Source organism: Rhinopithecus roxellana, chromosome 10 (assembly GCF_007565055.1).
Source record: "Rhinopithecus roxellana isolate Shanxi Qingling chromosome 10, ASM756505v1, whole genome shotgun sequence".
Classification (NCBI taxonomy): Eukaryota; Metazoa; Chordata; class Mammalia; order Primates; family Cercopithecidae; genus Rhinopithecus; species Rhinopithecus roxellana.
The window spans coordinates 61,331,439-61,345,428 of record NC_044558.1 but is presented as its reverse complement, the minus strand read 5'-3'; positions in this window follow the sequence as shown (position 1 = coordinate 61,345,428).

The window sequence follows — 13,990 nt, the reverse complement described above, 5'->3', positions numbered from 1 at the left end:
GATTTCTGCAGTCCATCTGAGAGGTTTGCAGGCCTGAAATGCCACTCTGTGGCGAGAAGACGAAATATGCAGAGTGCCATTCTTTCACCCTTTGTGAGCAATGCACCAAATCCTGACCGCAGTCCCCCCAACCCACTGCACTACTTCTAGAATGACCTTTCTACGCTGAACTTTTCAATGGCTTATCTTTGCTCTTTAGGCAAAATCCAAACTTCTCATCATACTTCCCAGGCTCTGGTTTACCTCTGTCCTCTCATCTTTCAGTGCCTCAGCCATGAGACTCATTTTTATGCTAGAATATTCCACTAGATCCCTTGCTGTTACACATTGATTGGCGTTTTTCGTTATCTGCCTAGAACTCTCACTCCACTCTCTCTCCCTAGGTCAGTCGTGCCCACCCTGCAGATCTTAGGTTGTTTTGTGGGGTTTTTGTGTTGTATTTTTTTTTTAGACAGTCTCATTCTGTCACCCAGGCTAGAGTGCAGTGGTGCAATCTAGGCTCACTGCAACCACTGCCTCCCGGGTTCAAGCAGTTCTTCTGCCTCAGCCTCCTGAGTAGCTGGTATTACAGGCGTCTGCCACCACGCCTAATTTTTGTATTTTTAGTAGAGACGGAGTTTCACCATGTTGGCCAGGCTGGTCTCGAGCTGCTGACTTCAAGTGATCCACCCGCCTTGGCCTCCCAAAGTCCTGGGATTATAGGTGTGAGTCACCTCACTCGGCCACAGGTCTTAGTTTTGATGTCACCTCATCTAGGAAGTCTCCTGCAAGCCCTCAAGACTGTTAGAGGAGCCTCTTCTGGGGCCTTCCTCCATCACAGCACAGCTGGAATAACCTGGGGGCTGTTGGCATCACCCACTGGAACTGGGAGCCACATTCACCTCTGAATTCCTGCTCTCTGGCTCAGCGTTTCACACCTACTTGGTGTGAAGGTTTGCGGATTAACAACATGGTTGGATGAGAAAATGAAGGCCTGAAAGTGGAGGCACAGCATGGGGAGGGAGGTCACCCGAAGTGCGTCCTGACTTCAGGAAGGCCAGGGTGGGAAAGTCAGACAAGGCTCACCATGCATCCTGCTCCCTTGCCAGTGCTCAGTACCTTGGGGCTGAGTGTAGGATAAGTGTCCCCCGCCCCCCATGCCAGGTTGTGGGAAGGACTGGCAGGGTTACTTCCAGGAGAAACAGATAAGGCCAGGGAAGAGTTTCTTTCCGTCAAGCCCATATATTTGTATTATCTGTACTTTGTCCAAGACCTGCAGTGGGCTAGGGAGACTGTGGTCAGGATTTGGTGCATTGGTCACAAAGGGTGAAACGAAGGTACTCTGGATATTTCCTCTTCCCACCACAGGGTGGCAGTTCAGGCCTGCAAACTTCTCGGATGGGCGCTGCCTCGGTTGCACCATCTGGTGGCTACATGTTTCACCATGTTGCACAGGCTGGTCTCTTGACTCCTGGCCTCAAGTGATCTGCTCACCTCAGCCTCCCAAAGTGCTGGGATTACAGGTGTGAACCACCGCATCTCGCCAACAATATGTATTTTTTTAAGTTGAAGGAATTGAAAACAACATATGTGGCAAACTTATATTTGTTATTTAAAAAAAAATTCCTGGGAACGCTCCCGCCTTAGAGACGGCCCCCAATGCTATCTTCTTGGCTTCCCGAGTCAGCGGGAAAAACCTGATTTCCTGATGGCATTTGCCACCTGACTGGGCCTGCCTGCTCAATCTCTCGCATGAACTGTTCTCTGCATTTATCAGACCTGTATCCAAGTGTCCTCTCCCTCCTCGTTCATGTCACTTGGGATGCCCCAGGGCTCCTGTGGCTGACCCTCCCCCATCCAGCTTCTTGGTCTCCTGCAGTGAGACTCATCTGCCCCAGCCCCATTTCATCATCTGCTCTCCTACTCTCAGGCCACAGCCACGTTATTCAGTTCTCACTTCCTCTGCCCCCTCCTCACCTACACTGGTTGCATTACAAGCCCAGTCCTGCCCCTTAATTCCTCCACTTGACCTTGCTTCCTTTCTTTTTTTTTGAGATGGAGTCTCACTCTGTCACTCAGTTTGGAGTGCAATGGCTGGCATGATCTCAGCTCACTGCAACCTCCATCTCCCGGGTTCAAGTGATTCTCCTGCCTCAGCCTCCCGAGTAGCTGGGATTACAGGCGCCTGCCACCACACTTGGCTAATTTTTATATTTTTAGTAGAGATGGGGTTTTACCATGTTGCACAGGCTAGTCTCAAACTTCTGGGCTCAAGTGATCCTCTTGCCTCGGCCTCCCAAAGTGCTAGGATTTCAGGCATGAGCCACAGCACCTGACTTGTGTTGTGATTTTGAATGCAGACTCTGGGGCTAAGCTGTCTGGGCTTGTCTCACAGCTCTTCCATAGACAAGCTTTGACATTGGGAAAGTTACTTAAGTTCTCTGATCCTCACTTTCTTCTAGTAAAACAAATAACAATAATACCTACCCAAAGACATTGTGGTGAGGATTAATGGACTTAATCTGTATAAAGTGCTTAGCACAGTGCCTGGCACATTGTAAATATTATATATGCGTTTGCGCCTAGATATTATTATTAGTATTACTCGAGCTGGAGGCTCTGGGTCACTCCACTTAGCCTCTCGCCAATTCCCTCATGGGCAAAGCCCGACCTTGGATTAATCCCGCAATCTTCCTTCTCTAGTCCTAGAACCAGGCCTTTGTACCCTGCTGGGAGAAGCAGCAGCAACCACAGAAGTTGGACTTTCCTGCAGTCTGGTGCTAAGGAGATGCCTGGACTTCAGCCTCCACTGGGCTCCAACCTCTTTTGAAAACCCTTGATTTGTCCTTACCCTGGCCCCTCTCCACTGTCTGCAGTGACCATCCCATATCTTCACCACTTCCCCATCCACACGGTGTGAAATTAAAATGGTACAGAGATATAGAATGAAAGTGAGGGCCCCATATGGTAAACTGATAGACAATGGCCATCATATTTTGTAGGTCCTCCATCGATGTGTGATGACCCCTCATCTCACATACTCTAATCCTTAAACTGCTCTGCACATTCCCAAGTCTGTTCCCAACTCCCGAAGCCCTTCCACTGGGCCCTCTGGAATTCATAGCCTTTCATCCCTAAAACTCCCCGTCTGGATCTTCACCCAGTGTTCCCTTTGCCTTCCGAGGCAGCAGGTTCCCGGCTCCCCCTGGAGGACACGGCCCTCCCTGCAATCCCCTCAGGTGGGTGCAGCTTTCCCTGCCTCACCTTTGTGCCTCAAGGCTCCCTCCTTGCTCTTCAGTGCTGTTTTCAGAACCTTCTTCCCTAAAATCCCTCAGCTCTGAGTCTCAGGTTGTTGGACGCTGCCTCCCTCTTTGCACGCACCTACCAATCCCTGGGCTACTTCCGTATTTCTTGAAGGTTTCATTCCTACCTCACTGTCATTCTCCCTGACGTGATTTCTGCCCTAATTCTTAGAGATTTATTTTTGTTTGTTTGGTTAGATTTTGGTTTGTTGTTGTTGTTGTTGTTGTTTTGAAACAGAGTTTTGGTCTTATATCCCAGGCTGCAGTCCAATGGCAGAATCTTGGCTCACTGCAACCTCCGCCTCCTGGGTTCAAGCAGTTCTCCTGCCTCAGCCTCCCCAAAAGCTGGGATTACAGGTGCGCGCCACTACGCCCAGCTACTTTTTGTATTTTTAGTAGAGATGAGGTTTCACCATGTTGGTCAGGCTGGTCTCGAACTCCTGACCTCAGGTAATCCACACGCCCTGGCCTCCCAAAGTGCTGGGATTACAGGCGTGAGCCACCGCACTGGCCTGTTGTTGTTTTTGAGACAGGGTCTCGCTCTGTCTCCCAGGCTGGAGTGCAGCACTGCGATCTCGGCTCACTGCAGCCTCAACCGCCCAGGCTCAAGCAATCCTCCCATCAGCCTCCTGAGTAGTTGGGACTACAGGCATGTGCCACCACGCCAGGCTGACTTTTGTATTTTTTTGTAGAGACAGGGTTTCACCATGTTGCCCAGGCTGGTCTTGAGCTTTTGGGCTCAAGTAATCCTCCCTCTCAGCTTCCAAAAGTGCTGGGATTCCAATCGTGAGCCACTGCACCAGGTCCTTAGAGATTTCAATATTCACGTAGATACATCTTCCCCATACCCTGGCCTCTCACTTCCATGATCTCCTCTCCTCCAATGACCTCTCATGGCCACACCCTGCTCCTTGTCATTACTGATAACTGCAACTCCTCTGTATTAGTTTGCTAGGGCTGTCATCAAAGTACCACAGACTGGATGGCTTAGACAGCAGAAATATATTGTCACAGAAATGTAGCCTTCTTCTGGAGGATGGAAGTCCGAGATCAAGGTGATGTCAGTGTTAGTTCCTTCTGAGGCTGTGAGACAGAACCTGTCTGTGCCTCTCACCCAGCTTCTGGAGGTTGCTGGCAATGCTTGGGTTTGCTGGCAATGCTTGGGGTTCCTTGGCTCATGGATGCATCACCCTGACCTCTGCTTTCATCTTCACATGGTGATACGGTTTGGCCATGTCCCCACCCAGATTTCAACTTTAATTGTAGTTTCCATAATCCCCATGTGTTGTGGGAGGGACCCAGTGGGAGGTAATTTAATTATGGGGGTGGGTAGCCTCATGTTATTCTTGTGACAGTGAGTGAGTTCTCACGAGATCTGATGGTTTTATAAGGGGCATTCCCCACTTTTGCTCAGCACTTCTTCTACCGCCATGTGAAGGACATGTTTGCTTCCCCTTCCACCATGATTGTAAGTTCCCTGAGGCCTCCCCAGCCATGCTTAACTGTGAGTCAATTAAACCTCTTTCCTTGATAAATTACCCAGTCTAGGGCATGTATTTATTAGCAGCATGAGAATGGACTAATGTACATGGTGTCTCCCTGTGTGCTTGTCCATCTGGCTTCAAGTTCCTCCTTTTTATAAGGACACCAGTCAAAATAGGAGTAGGGCCCACCTGAATGACCTCATTTTAACTTGACCCTATTTCCAGATAAGGTCACATTCTGAGATACTGGGGGTAGGCCTTCACATCTTAGGGGGATAGGGACACAATTCAACCCATAACACCCCATTCCCATTCCCATTCTCTCAATGTCATACAGCTCATCCCGTGACCACCACCTCATTTCTTCCCAACATCTTTCCAACTCATGCCCACTAGTACTCTGCCTGCAAAATTCCTTTGATCCCACCAGGACCTACAATCTGCTGTCCCTATTCCCCCATACTTCCCTCTTCTACTGTTCCTTTTTCCCTTTTTATCCAATTGAAAGACCACAGTCACACCTGTAATCCCAGCTACTCAGGAGGCTGAGGCAGGAGGATCCCTTGAGCCCAGGAATTTGAGGCTGCAGTGAGCTGTGATCTCTCCACTGCACTTCAACCTGAGTGACAGAGCAAGACACTGACTCCCCCCGCCCCCTGCAAAAAAAATAGAATCACTCCCCTGCATATACCTTCAATTCCTTTGCTTCTTTCCCTCTCCTTTCTTGCACCCCTGGCTAATTCAACTCACTGCATGGGAAGCATGGACTGGAGAAGAAAACCAATACGTTAATGTTAATCAGTCTCCCTTTAAATTCTTAATTACCTAAGGTGGACCCTTCAAGCTGCCTGGTAATCCCTACTACATTTCCCAGTCCATTCACTCTTTTGAGCTCCCAGATGAATACTCATGTGTTCTCCTGTCTTCTCAAGCCTCCAACATCTTCTCCTGCCATCTTTCTTAGCTGATGATCTTGAATATTTCCTTGAGAAAATAAAAGCACCCAGGAGAGAACTTCTATAGTTAGACACATCACATATACCCAACTACCTGCTTCTGTGCCTTCCTCCTTCCTGTACATATGAATGCTATTGAAAGCCACTTATGCACTGGAGTCCAACAATTCCCTCTTCTCTTTCCTGCGTCATCAGATTTTCTTTCTTTCTTCCTTTCTTTCCTTCCTTTCCCCCACACCTCTCCTCCCCTCCCCCTACGAATACAAGACAACCCCTACTCAGGAAACCGAAGAGAACTCTAAAAAAAGCACACAACCAGCAAAACCCCCCCTCCGCTAAGGTAAACCCACTAAGCAATACCAAAACATCGAAAACCTCAGAAAGAGAAAAATAAGAAAAGAGCAAACTCGGCCTCTCCTCCCCTCCCCTCTCCTCCAACCCCGCCTCATTCTCCTCACTCCCCTCCTCCCCCCCTCTCCTTCTCCTCTCCTCTCCTTTCTTTTGAGGTGGAGTCTCACTCTGTTGCCAGGCTGGAGTGCAGTGGCATGATCTCGGCTCACTGCAACCTCTGCCTCCTGGGTTCAAGCGATTCTCCTGCCTCAGCCTCCCAAGTAGCTGGGACTACAGGCATGTGCCACCACGCCCATCTAATTTTTGTATTTTTAGTAGAGATGGGGTTTCACCATGTTGGCCAGGATGGTCTCAGTCTCTTACCTTGTGATCTGCCCGCCTCGGCCTCCCAAACTGCTGGGATTACAGGCGTGAGCCACTGTACCCGGCCCCAGATTTTCTCTGTTTTATCATTCCGGTAAGTATAAGAATATGCTTTATTTCTTTTTTTTTTTTTAATTTTTAGAGATGGGGGACTCACTATGCAGCCCCGGCTGAACTTGACTCCTAGGCTCAAGTGATCCTCCTGTCTCAGTCTCCCAACTAGCTGGGACTACAAGCATGTGCCACTGGGCCTGTCTGGCTAACTTTTCCTGTGTTGAAGAAACCCACCCTTAGAGCCTGGGAGCAACAACACTCCAACAGCGATGAGCATACCCAGCCTCCAGATCTTTGTTTCTAAATACTCCCCACACAAATAAAACAGAGCTCTTCGGAAAAATGCTTGATTCCAGTGCTGGGTTAGGGAAAATCCAAGATGAATCTCGAGCATGTTATGACAGAAAGTAAGTATCCTTGAAGAATGATGAGGATTTGTCAAAAAGACACAGAAGCCAGTTTGAAGGGGCTCCCACTGGTCAAATCATGGACAGTTTGAGAATATAAACCACCGAACAAAATAATAAACCATAATTCTATACTGGTTTAAATAAATGAACACATAAAAACTTAAATAAAACGTAAATATTTATATAGTTTCAGAGTACCTACCTACAGCGTAATTATTCATTATAAAGGGAAAAGTAGTAAATGTGTGATGGAGAGACCTACCAGACAGCAAGTAATGAAAATGAGCATTCTTCATAATGAGACAAATCAATATCAATGTCTGTAATCTTCCAAAATTTCAAGGTCCTGTAAGTTAGGAAGGACTGAGGAATTGTTCCAGATTGAAGGAGACTAAATAAACATGACAACTGAATGCAATGTGTGACTTTAACTAGAAAGGACATTATTCTGACAATTAGTGAAAGTTGACTGTGGTCTGAGGAGTAGGTAAGTTTTTTATCAATATGAATTTCTGATTTTGATGGTGGTACGGTTTTGGGGAAGATAAGTTTCCTTGTTTGTAGTAAACAAACCTGAAGTGTTTGGGGTGATAAAACATCATGTTAGCAACCTACTCGTAAATAGTTTAGGCAAAAGACCAGGCGTGGTGGCAGGCGCCTGTAATCCCAGCTACTCAAGAGGCTAAGGTAGGAGAATCACTTGAACCCAAGCAGGCGGAGGTTTCAGTGAGCCGAGATCACGCCACTGCACTCCAGCCTAGGTGACAGAGTAAGACTCTGTTAAAAAAATAAATAAATACAGGAGGCTGAGGCAGGAGAATGACGTGAATCCGGGAGGCAGAGCTTGCAGTGAGCTGAGATCGCGCCGTTGCACTCCAGCCTGGGGGACAGAGCGAGACTCCGTCTCAAAAATAAATAAATTAAATAAATAAATAAATAAATAAATAAAGATAGTTTAGGAGAGGAAAAAAAACTTTGTACTGTATTTGAAACATTTGTGTATGGAATAGTTTCAAAAATAAAAACTTTAAAATGTTAAAAGTCTAATTTCTTGACCCAATCTCCTCTCCCATTCTCTTCTACTCATTTTTCCCTAAAGAAGGTGTCTAGGCTGGGCGCAGTGGGTCACGCCTGTAATCCAAGCACCTTGGGAGGCTGAGGCGGATGAATCACCTGAGGTCAGGAGTTCAAGACCAGCCTGGCCAACATGGTGAAACCCCGTCTCTACTAAAAATACAAAAATTAGCCACACGTGGTGGCACGTGCCTGTAATCCCAGCTACTCAGGAGGCTGAGGCACGACAATTGCTTGAACTCAGGAGGTGGAGGTTGCAGTGAGCTGAGATCGTGCCACTGCACTCCAGCCTGGGCAACACAGCGAGGCTCCATCTCAATAAACAAAAGAAGAGAAGAGAAGAGAAGAGAGAAAAGAGAAGAGAAGAGAAGAGAAAAGAAGAAAAGAAAAGAAAAAAGAAAAGAAGAAAAGAGAAAAGAAAATGAAATGACAGTGTCCAGGGAAAACAAGATCAGGATGGCCTCAAACCTCGAACTCTTAAACTCAGGAGATTCTCCCACTTCAGCTTCCTGAGTAGCTGGTGGGGGACTTATAGGCGTGTGCCTTTTTCTTCCCTATATCTTAAAATAATTTTTTTTTTTTTTGAGACAGAGTCTCACTCTGTTGCCCAGGCTGGAGTGCAGTGGCGCGATCTCTGCTCGCTGCAACCTCTGCCTCCCGGGTTCACGCTGTTCTCCTGCCTCAGCCTCCTGAGTAGCTGGGACTACAGGCACCCGCCACCACGCCCAGCTAATTTTTTATATTTTTAGTAGAGACGAGGTTTTACCGCGTTAGCCAGGATGGTCTTGATCTCCTGACCTCGTGATCCTCCTGCCTCGGCCTCCCAAAGTGCTGAGATTATAGGCATGAGCCACTGCACCCGGCCTAGGAATTTTCTATTTCTTAAATTATTTATTTTTCTTTTTTTAGAGACAGAGTCTCGCTTTGTCGCCCAGGCTGGAGAGTGCAGTGGTGCGATCATAGCTCACTGCTGCCTCGAATTCCTGGGCTCAATGATCCTCCCTCCTCAGCCTCCTGAGTAGCTGGGACTATAGGGATGGGCCACAATGCTAAAAAAGAGCTGTCTATACTCCAGTTCTTCCTTTCCCATTTGCTCTTGACCTACTCAAAGCAGCTTTCACTTCCATCACTGTTCCTGTTAAGGTCACCAGTGACCTCTGTGCTGCTAAATCCAAATGGCAATTTTTTTTTTTTTTCTTTGAGACAGGGTGTCACTCTGTCATCCACCCAGGAATGAAGTGGCACAATCATAGCTCCCTGCAGCCTCAACCTCCTGGGCTCAAGTGATCATCCTGCCTCAGCCTCCCAAAGCACTAGAACTAAAAGGTGCATGCCACCATGCCTGGCTCAAAAGGCAATTTTCAATCCTCTTTTTGCCTGCACATCAGCAGAAGTGACAGCTGATTATTTAATCTTTCTTGAAACATTTTCTTCACGTACATGCCAAGACCCCACATTCTCCCAGGATCACCCTGCAGCCTCCTTCACTGTTTCCTCCTCGTTTCCTCTGACCTCTAAAGAATGGAGTATGCAAGGGGTCAGGACCCAGACTTTTCCTCTTCTCACTTCTTTGGTGATCTCATCCAGTCCTCTGGTTTTAAATAACACCCACATGCTGATGACTTACTAATTTATGTCTCCAGCCAGGCCTCTTTTCTAAACTCTGGACTTCTATAACCAACTGCTTACTCCACATTTTCCCTTGGATGTTATCCAACAGGCATCTCAAATTTAACACGGCCAACACTTAACTCCTGACCTTCCTTCCCTCCCCCACATCTGCTCTAGCCAGTCTTCCCCATATCCGTGAATGGCACCCTTCCATTTGCTTCAAAACCCTTAGAGTTATCTTTGACTCTTCTTTCTTCACATCAATTATGTCAGCAAATCCTGTCATCCTGACTGTCTCCGCTTGGTCCAGGTCACCAGCATCTCTCACTGGGATTCCTGAAGAGGCCTCTTTACTGGCTCCTGCTTCTGTACCAGCCCTCTACAGTCTCTTCTCATCAGTCTCCACTGCTTCCCCATTTCACTTTGAGTGAAAGCCAAAGCAGTCCCGACACTGACACAAAATCCCACATGATCTCTTCTACCAAACTGGCTAACAAGAAGTTTGATAATAATGATGGGGAAGAAGTTCAACTTGTATGTGGCTCGTGGGAGTGCAACTTATGAATATCTATTACAAAATAAAGTTAAGGCCGTGTGCGGTGGCTCATGCCTCTAATTCCAACACTTTGGGAGGCCAAGGCGAGTGAATCACTTGAGCCCAGGAGTTCAAGACCAGCCTGGGCAACATAGCAAAACCTGGCTCTACAAAAAATACAAAAGTTAACTGGGTGTGGTGGTACATGCCTAGGTCCCAGCTCCTGGGGAGGCTGAGGTGGGATGGCCAATTGAACCTGGGAGGTGGAGGTTGTAGTGAGCTGAGATGGCACCACTGCATGCAAGCCTGGGTGACAGTGAAACCCTGTCTCAACAAACAAACAACAAAAACCTAAGCATACTGTATGACTCAGCAATTCCATTTATAGAAATTTATTTATTTATTTTACAGACAGGCTCTTACCCTGTTCCTCAGGCTGGAGTGCAGTGGTGGGATCATAGCTTGCTGTAGCCTCAAACTTCCGGGCTGAAGGGATCCTCCTGCCTCAGCCTCCCAAGTAGCTAGGACTACAGGTGTGTGCCACCACATCTGGCTAATTTTTGTAGGTTTTGTAGAGATGGGGTCTCTGTTGCCCAGGCTGGTCTCAAACTCCTGGCCTCAAGCAGTTCTCTCTGCCTCAGCCTTTCAAAGTGCTAAAATTACCAGCATGAGCTACCATACCTGGAGAATATAGGAATTTATTTTATGGAAATATACAAGTGGCCAAAGACACATATGGAATGTTCACTGCAGTGTTGTCATGACAAAACAAATAAATAAGGTATGTCTATACAATGAAGTACAACGTACAAAAGCGGAGATTCATGGGTTTTGGAAAAATCTCCAAGATACATTACTGAGTGCTAAAGAGAAGATCAGTAACTACAAGATAATCTCGTTGTCTAATAAAAGGTAAACATAAATATGCTTGCATATATGTGGATTTTAAAAACATCTGAAAGGGGCCAGGAACAGCGGCTCATGCCTATAACCCCAGCACTTTGGGAGGCCAAGACTGGCAGATCACATGAGGCCAGGAGTTTGAGACCAGCCTGGGCAACATAGTAAAACCCCCGTCTCTACTAAAAATACAAAAATTAGTTGGGTGTGGTGGTGCACATCTGTAATACCAGCTACTTAGGAGGCTGAGGCATGAGAATCACTTGAACCTGGGAGGCAGAGGTTGCACTGAGCCGAGATCCTGCCACTGTACTCCAGCCTGGATGACAGAACGAGACTCTGTGCCAAAAATAAATAAATAAAAATAAATAAAAACATCTGAAAGGATAACCACTTAACTCAGGTTGCCTGTGGAATGAAACTGACGGCACAGTATGAAGGGAATTTTTCCTTTTTTCTGTTTTTTATTATTTTTAATTTTTAGAGACAAGGTCTTGCTTTGTTGCCTAGGCTGAAATGTAGTGGGATTCTAATAGCTCACTACAGCCTCAAATTCCTGGGTTCGTGCAATCATCCCACCTCAGCTTCCCAAGTAGGTAGGACTACAGGCTCACACCACTATGCCTAGCTAATTTTTTACTCTTTATTTTTTGAGACAGGGTCTCACTCTGTTGCCCAGGCTGACTGCAGTGACATGATCATTGCTCACTGCAGCCTCCAATCACTCAGGCTCAAGCCATCCTCCCACCTCAGCCTCTTGAGTAGCTGGGATTACAGGTGTGCACTACCATGCCTGGGTAATTATTTATTTATTTTTGAAACAGAGTCTTGCTCTGTTGCCCAGGCTGGAGTGCAGTGGTGCGATCTCGGCTCACTGCAACCTCCGCCTCCTGGGTTCAAGCGATTCTCTCATCTCTGCCTCCCAAGTAGCTGGGATTACAGGCCTGTGCCCTACACCTGGCTAATTTGTGTATTTTCAGTAGAGACAGGGTTTCACCAGGTTGGCCAGGCTGATCTCAAATTCCTGACCTCAAGTGATCTGCCTACCTTGGCCTCTCAAAGTGCTGGGATTACAGATGTGAGCCACAGCCCCCGGCCTAATTTTTTATTTTTTTGTAGAGACACAGTCTCACTGTGTAGCCCAGGCTGGTCTCAAACTCCTGGGTGCAAGTGATCTTCCTCCCTTGGCTTCCCAAAGTGCTGGGATTACAGGTGTGAGCCACCATGTGCAGCCCCTTTTATTTCCCTCGTATAACATTGTTTCTTTTCCTTTTTTTTTTTTTTTTGAGACCAATATGGAGTCTCACTCTGTTGCCCAGGCTGGAGTGCAGTGGCGTGATCTTGGCTCACTGCAACCTCTGCCTCCAGGTTCAAGTGATTCTTCAGCCTCAGTCTCCTGAGTAGCTGGGATTACAGGCATGTGCCAACACGTCTGGCTAATTTTTTTTTTTTTTTTTTTTTTGTATTTTTAGTAGAGACAGGGTTTCACCATGTTGGTCAGGGTGGTCTCAAACTCCTGACCTCGTGATCCGCCCACCTTGGCCTCCCAAAGTGCTGGGATTACAGGTGTGAGCCACCGCATGTGGCCTAATTTCTTTTCAATTATTTATTTATTTTTATTTTTTGAGGCGGAGTCTCACTCGGTCACCAAGCTGGAGTGCAGTGGCATGATCTCAGCTCACAGCAACCTCTGCCTCCTGGGTTCAAGTGATTCTCCTGCCTCAGCCTCCCAAGTAGCTGGGACTAGAGGTGTGCGTCACTATGCTCAGCTAATTTTTGTATTTTTAGTAGAGATGGGGTTTCACTGTGTTGGCCCGGATGGTCTTGATCTCCTGACCTCGTGATCTGCCCACCTTGGCCTCCCAAAGTGCTGGGATTACAGGTGTAAGCCACAGTGCCCAGCCTCTTTTCAATTTTTTTTTTTTTTTTTTGAGACGGAGTCTTGCTCTGTCATCCAGGCTGGAGTGCAGTGGCGCGGTCTCGGCTCACTGTCAGCTCCGCCTCCCGGGTTCACACCATTCTCCTGAACTTGGAGAGGCCAGGGTGGAGGATCTCTTGAGGCCAGGAGTTTGAGACCAGTCTGGGCAACATAGTGAGACCCCATCTCTAAAAAAAATTTTTTTTTTCTTAAAGAAAACAAAGCACACTATTCGTAGAAAATCTAGAAAAGGGTAAAGAAGAAAAAATAAAAAAACCACTGGCTACCCAGAGAAAACCTGAGTTCACATTTTTGGGACATTTCCTGCAAAGGCAAAGTGCCCAGTGAAATTGAACCTGAAGCTTTGTCATAATCTTTTGCCGATGCCTTGATGCCATTTTGGGGGATGGAGGAGGTGGCCTGGCAGTTTTGTCTCCCTTTGTTTAGAAAACCCAGCAGAATGGGTCTCGCACATTGGAAAGGCAAACATTTACCTGTTCTTGGAGGAAACAGGGAATTCACCTGAGTTCTGCAGGAAGATGTTGCAAACTGAGATATGCAGTGTTCTGCCCTAGTAAGGATCAAATGGTCTTTTAGCCAAACCTTTCTTTGAAGTGCAAGAAATTGATTCCCCAGGAGTGTCTTTAAACTCAACTGCACATCCTCTTCCACAGAATTGAGATAAAATATTGGGTCTGTGTGGAGGGCACACAATTATGTGGGCTGTGGGGTGGCTCATCTGGGCCCAGGGGCCCTTAGCAGAATGCTGAGAGATTTAGGTTTCCCACCATGGAACAGTTGGTAGCCAAGAGCTGCCTCCAGGCGCCAGGTGTGAATGATGCCACCTACCCTGCCCTGGTCAGTCAGCCCACATTGCCCTGGAAACCAAGGTGATGCCCTGCATTTGCAAACACCAGAGAATAGAGCCTGGCGGCAGATGGATCAGACCCTGGTGGCAAGAATGTGGATGGACCCTCTGATCTCAGCTTGAAAGAGGTCCTATGTCAAACCCGCTATGCCAAACTCCTTCCCCAAAAGGAAATAGGAGAAATA